The sequence below is a fragment of the Muntiacus reevesi genome, chromosome 3 (genome assembly GCF_963930625.1).
Source record: "Muntiacus reevesi chromosome 3, mMunRee1.1, whole genome shotgun sequence".
Classification (NCBI taxonomy): domain Eukaryota; kingdom Metazoa; phylum Chordata; class Mammalia; order Artiodactyla; family Cervidae; genus Muntiacus; species Muntiacus reevesi.
Genome location: NC_089251.1, coordinates 39,989,603 through 39,996,649, shown reverse-complemented (window position 1 = coordinate 39,996,649; position 7,047 = coordinate 39,989,603). Strand labels below are relative to the sequence as shown.

The 7,047-nt window shown below is 50.1% G+C and overlaps 1 protein-coding gene across 2 annotated transcripts in view; it reads left to right on the top strand.

Annotated features, from left to right (window-relative positions):
* MEIS1 (Meis homeobox 1) overlaps positions 1–669 on the top strand; it is a 141,343-nt gene extending 140,674 nt beyond the window's left edge. For both annotated transcript variants that reach the window (XM_065929041.1, XM_065929040.1), the window contains one exon: positions 1–669. This exon is cut by the window's left edge and continues 535 nt beyond it. The gene's annotated coding sequence lies outside the window, so the exon portion shown is untranslated.
* Positions 670–7,047: the final 6,378 nt, after the last annotated feature.

Genomic DNA, 7,047 nt, shown 5'->3' with positions numbered 1-7,047 from the left:
TTGTTTCTTATAGATTTTTTAAAAAAAATGTGAAATTTTTCCACACTATGTGTGTTGTTTCCATAGCTCTTCACTTCCTCCAGAAGCCTCCTTACATTAAAAAGCCTTACAGTTATCCTGCAAGGGACAGGAAGGTCTGACTTGCAGGATTTTTAGAGCATTAAAATAACTATCAGGCAGAAGAATCTTTCTTCTCGCCTAGGATTTCAGCCATGTGCGCTCTCTTTCTCTCTCTTTTTCTCTCTCTCCCTCTCTCTAGCCTGGGGCTTGAATTTGCATGTCTAATTCATTTACTCACCATATTTGAATTGGCCTGAACAGATGTAAATCGGGAAGGATGGGAAAAACTGCAGTCATCAACAATGATTAATCAGCTGTTGCAGGCAGTGTCTTAAGGAGACTGGTAGGAGGAGGCATGGAAACCAAAAGGCCGTGTGTTTAGAAGCCTAATTGTCACATCAAGCATCATTGTCCCCATGCAACAACCACCACCTTATACATCACTTCCTGTTTCATGCAGCTCAAAAACATAGACTGAAGATTTATTTTTAATATGTTGACTTTATTTCTGAGCAAAGCATCGGTCATGTGTGTATTTTTCCATAGTCCCACCTTGGAGCATTTATGTAGACATTGTAAATAAATTTTGTGCAAAAAGGACTGGAAAAATGAACTGTATTATTGCAATTTTTTTTTTTTTTTGTAAAAGTAGCAGTTTGGTATGAGTTGGCATGCATACAAGATTTACTAAGTGGGATAAGCTAATTATACTTTTTGTTGTGGATAAACAAATGCTTGTTGATAGCCTTTTTCTATCAAGAAACCAAGGAGCTAATTATTAATAACAATCATTGCACACTGAGTCTTAGCGTTTCTGACGGAAACAGTTTGGATTGTATAATAACGCCAAGCCCAGTTGTAGTCGTTTGAGTGCAGTAATGAAATCTGAATCTAAAATAAAAACAAGATTATTTTTGTCATGCTGACTCCACTGCTTGAAAAATTTGTTTACTGCCCCCCAAATTTTTCATGATGAATGCAGTAAATATAAAAATTAATTTTAGCTCCCTAAGATATATATGCATTTGAAAATTTGAACCACAAAATAAATTATTTAATAATAGTCACTGATTTCTTTAAGCTGACTTAATGAACTCCTAATATCAGCAAATTTAAGGCCTGAGGGCACTAAACTAACTGTAGACTCAGATTACGGCCAACAGAATTACTCATCTAATATCAGTGAAATTATTCTTGTACATGATGGTAAACCTAAAGGACTGAGTTACGTCTTTCACTAAGGATGTTACCTAGGATGAGCAGTATATGTTTATTAGGAAATTAACTACATGAATGAAGAGACCAGACTTCAGAAATCTAATTTTTATAAATATGCTATGTTCTCATTGGATCAAACTGGTTATTAACCAATTTTCCAGAACAGCTGTACAGAATTTCGGCATGGCAGCCAGCTAAATGGTACAAAATAACATGTTTAAGCTGGAATAGCTTATAATTTTATTGAAATAAAATTGCGGCTATAAAAAGTGCTTCCCAAAGCTAAGGAAAATATACAAATATTTTAATTAAGGCAAATTCGTTTTTAAAAAATCAGGCTTTTAGTAGTGATTGCTTTGTAAACAAAGGATGGGTCGAAGGAGAGTGCCTTAAACTCAAGCCTGACATTCAGGCCCGTGTCACCCTATAAACCCGCCCTGAACAATTCTATTTTCTATTTGAAAAGAGAAACCAGCTGTGGGTTGGGTTTACTAGGTGGCGTGTGATTGACTGACTCACCTGCTGGAGCGGCCGCGCACTCTCACCTTTTGTTTATGGGGCCTGGTTCCTAAGCACGTGGATCCGGAGAAAGAGAGCGAGGCTCGACCTTCTGCAGCCTCGCACGCAGCGCCCTCCGCCCCACCCCGCCCCCACCCCGTCTAGGGGATTGTTTCAGTTTCCCATTCCGACCCAGCGGCAGTTCTTCGTCTACATAAACAGTCCATATTCGTGGAATAATTCTCTCTTGATAGGTGGTTACTAGCCGTTAACAACCATTTATTTACTTTCAAAATTAATAATAAACTTTATAAACTAACCAGCCGTTTGCCCCTCCTCTCCAGTACATGCCTGGGTGAGTTGGGTATTTTCAGTCTTTATTCTGGAGGAAGCTCTTGCCGGGTGGGGGAGGGAAAGAAAGGGGAGGAGAGGACGGAGGGAGGGCGGTGGGGGCAGGCCTGGGAGGAGGAGAGGGGTCCCAGTGCAGAAGAATTAGGGAATCTGGAGGCTATGAAGACTCAAGATCATTAGTGTTCAGTGAATTAGAAAAAAATAAAACAAACTGTGTTCTTTCCCTGCGTTCCCCCCTCTGCGGGCCTGTTTTGTGAGAGCCTTGCGCTCTGGCGGGTCCTTTTTCCCCCTGCCTGGACACCCCCACCTCCCCCTTAATGCTATTTTAGCTTTTCCTCTTGTAAATTTCAGAGCCAGCTCGGAGGTTATTGAGGACACTTAACCGAAAGAGGGAAATAATAGAGGTGCTGAGAGCGTTTTTGATGTTTCTTAAAAGGCAAAAACAAAACGCCCTCTTCTAAACAAGGGCACGCAATTGTACCTGCTTTTTATTTTTATTTGGGGAGGGGGCGCGCCGGTTGAATGAGACCACTTTTTAATATGATTTAAATATTTTTCCGAAAAAATTAAGGAAATTCTCCTATCATATTTAATCAGCTGTAATTATAACACATTCGAAATGAATAATATGCCTTGACAGTATTTTTATTGTTATTGTTCATTGCATGATGTTCGACTGCTTTAGAAGCACAGGAAAGAGAAGTAAACGCGCTACAAATGGGGAATTACCCTCGTTTAGCATTAAAATTCATTTAGATAAAATTGCCACAAACATTTAAATGGGAAGATTAGTTCCCCCTCACGCCTTATTGCACTCGCTCAATGGTTCCGTTAAGAACATTTTACACGTTGGAAATTCCGTCTTCTCAGACTGCTTGCTGTTTCCTAGTTACCCACATTCAAAGCAAAGGCAGCAGCAGCAGCAGCAGCAGGGAAAAAAAAAAAAAAAGTTTTGGCAACTGGTCTGCAATTCATCCGCTTCTGGCCCCAGCCTCCCCTCCGCCCACTGCAGTCCGCCCCCCACCCATCACCTTTCCTCACCCCGCATTAGGTAACTGGCAGAGTCCTGTGGAGGAAACAGCCTCTGAGTTCTCCAGTAGGCATATACTGTTAAATACAAAGAAATACCCAAAAGCCAGGCTCCCCTCTCCTGCCTCTGCTCTGAATGGAGGGGTTAGCCTGAAAGGGCCGAGTTTCTCACATCCTCTGCTCTGAGCCCACAAGGCACGTTTTTTGGCTTTCTTTTCTGCCGGGACATTTCCAGGAAATTCACCACTGCTTCTTGCCTGTATTAGACTTGTGTGAAAGAATGACTTTTGAAAAGTCCGTGCAACGTCTAGCTTCTCCCTCTCTTTTCTCTTGTATCTCTCCTTATCCCTGTGCCTCTCTCTCCCTCACTCCCCCTTTCTCTCGCTCCTTCCCTCTTCCCTCTTTCTGCCCCTCCCTTCGCAGGGCCGCAGGAAAAGAAGAATGTCGGCTTCGACTGCCATCTTTTGGGGATTTGGAAAAACGACTCGGTAGGAATCCGAGGGAGGCGGGGGGCTGCGGGGGGTGGGGGGGGAACCCCCTTATTATCCTGTGTCGGAACTGGCTCCCTTAATCTGATGCTTAAATATTTGATGTGGAAAAATTACCCATAAAATTAGTTACTAACAATTTCAAATTGAAATCACTTATCGAATTATAAACGCATTAAAGCTGTATGGATGGTATTAGGAGTTCCTCGGGAGGCAGCGGGTGTCTCCTTCCAGTGCACCCGGCCGGCGAGCTTCGCCCCGGGGAGAGGCACCCCCGCGGAGCCTGGGGACGGGGTGAGGAGGGCGGCGCTCGGGGCGCCGGGGTCCCCGCAGGGGGAGGTGAAGTTCGGCAGCCGGAGGCTTCGGCTCGCTCGACTCCAGGGGGCCGGGAGGAGGGAGAGGAAGGAGCGGCGGCGGGAGGCTCCGACCCCGGGGTCCAGGCGCCTACGAAGAAACTTTGTAGTGAAGTCGAAAGGTTCTGAAAAGGAAAAACACCAGCGCCACGCGCCCCCTCCCGCCCGCGTCTCCCACGCGGCGCGCAGACTTTGCGCTCAGGCTTCATTGCCAAGTGCAGCGCCCCCCGAGTCTGCTGCCGGGCAGGAGGGAGATGCCTGTGGCCTGGGGCTGGGGCTGGGGTTGGGGCTGGGCCGGCCTCCGCGCGCCGAGAGATCCTTCGGGCTGCGGCGGCAGTTGAGGGGCTCCGGGCCGGAACGCGGCCGCCGCTGAGTCCTAACCCTGAATCCTGGCCCCCGGCAGGTGCAGGGCGGACAGGTCTCTGCGTAGAGCCCAGAGCACCCGGGGGCGGGGGTGGGGGGAGAAAGGGGGCGGTTCCGGCACCTCCACTAACCTGCTACCCCTCCCCAGCCCAACTGAAAATCAAGTCTAAGGGGGCTGCAGACTTCGTCTCTGGAGACGAGGCGACCCGTGTCAGCGCAGAAGGTTGTGGAGAGGCACCTCCTGGGGGACTCCGGGCCCCGTTCTCTCCAAACAGCTCGACTCGGTGGGCTAGAGGCTTCTTGGTGGACTCTTGGGTCAGTCCTGCCACGACTCTGGGAGCGGGACTGCGAAAGCTTGGGGCCCGGGGGCACTTGGGACCCGGATAGCACCCGCCAGGCGCAGTGGGGGAGCCGTGGGCAGCACTCAACGCCTTAGGTAGGAGCTCCTCGGGATCACTTTAAAGCCTCTGCAGACTTTCCCCAGCCTTTCGGATCCCAGCAGGCCCTCGGATGTAGAGACAGTAAAAACCTGACGATGCGGAGCTCCCTGGTAGGCGCTTGGACGCCGGGTGGAGTGCAAGTGGCGTGGAACTGGGTCGTGGGGTGCTTGTATGGCCCAGCATGTCACCCCGTTTCACTTCCCTCTCCCTGACCACCCTCACCCACTTGACTGTGGGGCATCCCGTGGCACTTAGGTAGCCAGGTGCAGAGTCTACACGAGGTTGGGAATCCCAAGGCCCAGGACAGGGCGGTGAAGAAGAGAGTGGGAAATCGCCCCTTGAGGGAGTCGCTGATGGCGGGGAGGGGCGGGAGGAGGGGTTGGGGAGAATATCTCTTTTTGGCCCAATCAGCCTGACGAGTCCGTCACATTCTCTCCCAAGGCAGAGCTGTAAAGGAAAAACAAACAACATATTGAGCAATCAGTTCGCCCATACTGGAGCTTTTAAGAGCCTTTGCCGTAAAAACGGGTGTCCCCGGGGTCTCGGTGGGGAGATGGGCATTTTAGGGTTTCAGTTCTGGCGGCCCGAGCCCTGGGGTCGCTCCTCCACGCCCTGCCTTCTAACCTGCCCGGCGCGCTCAGCCCACCGCTTGGAAACCTAGGCGCTGAAACCCTGGAGAAAAGGGATTTAGTTTTAAGCCAGTCTCCTATCGATCGGGTCGGTAATTCCTACCCCTACCCACTCGCAGACACACTCACCTCTACCCTAAAGCATTAAGTTCATTACGCGAGCAATGATCTTAATCTCCAGGCGGAAAACGAGTCCCGGGACCTCTCCGATTGGGGAAGCAGTGAATAAAGTCACCTGCTCGCGCAACCGGCTCCCCAGGGCGGGGGCCGCGAGTGGCAGGGCAGGCAGCGCCCGGGTCGCGCGTTCCACGCCGGGGCATTTCCCGCAGGGGTCAGGGAACCCCGTGTCTGCTTTCTTAAGGATGGCGACCTTTTCGAAGGGTGGGGTTGCGCTCGCTCGCTTTCTTCCTCCTCCTTTCTGTTTTCTTCTTGGGGAACCCCCCCCCCCCGCCCCGCGCGCCTTGCCCTTCTGCTCTCTCTTCTTCCTCCTTCCCCCGCAAAGTGGCGAATTCCCCTTCCCTTCCTAATGTCCGAGGCACGCAGGTCTAGCACGCAGTCCGGGTAACCCATCACCTTTTCGAGCCCGCCTACTTCAGCCACCAGCCCAGGACACGCGAGGATGGGGATCGTTCAGCGAAGCCCTATTGAAGCCACTCGCTGAGGGCACCCTGGGGCTTTAAACAGCCGGATTCCTCGATCTAGGGGAGATCCCTGCGCCCATTGATAATTCCATCTCAAAGAGAGCCAGCGAAGCGGCAAACACCCCTAGCAGCCGCCTGCTCCCCATTCCCACCCCCCCAATACCACCCCCCCCCCCGCCTTGGCATTGAGCAGCGTCTGGCACCGCAGGGAGATGGAGGCGAGCCACGCGCCCCCGTCCTTACTGGCAGACCCACGAGGCGCCAGCTTGTTCTGCAGACTCAGTTTCCATCCGACAATCGTGCAAGCGGGAAAAACACAACGCAAAGGCTGTTGTGAACCCCGTTTCCCTCACCACCACCACCCCCATCTGATTTTCAAGACGTGCGTTTTCAGGTGGTCCTAAACCGTGAACAGCGAGCTTTGTGTGTTATCTAGTGGGGGTGGGGATGGAAGAGGAGGAGACTCCCACCGCCCGCTGCAGCCTTTAATGTCTGAAATAACGAAATGCCTGTGTGGCAGCTGCTGCTTGAGCCAAAACTAACTCTTTGGAAGACGGAAAAGAGTGAAAGGCAAAGAAAGACTGTTCATTTTTTTTCCTTTGGTGCCGTTTGGGATGTCATCTGTTTCCTTGGCGACTGTGTTCAGCCCCCGGAGCCCCTGGGCTCCTGGATTGTTAGGGGGGAAAAAGCATGCTATTTCTGCACCGTCATTTATCACTGTCACCGCATAATGATTCCCCTTGCAGCCCCTTATTGATGTTTGTAATTGCATTATCTCATAAAGGAGGATGATCAATGAAACCGAGCCGTGCATTCTGGGGTCAGAGGAAGCCAAAGTACTGTTTGTCCCCTTTAATACAACAAGTACTCATTATCTTTAGGTCTGCATTCAAAAAATGATCTGATCTGGGGCTGACCCTGTCGGACATCCCAACACTTTTTAAAACGCGGTTTGTGTAACCTTTTGCTTAAATGCT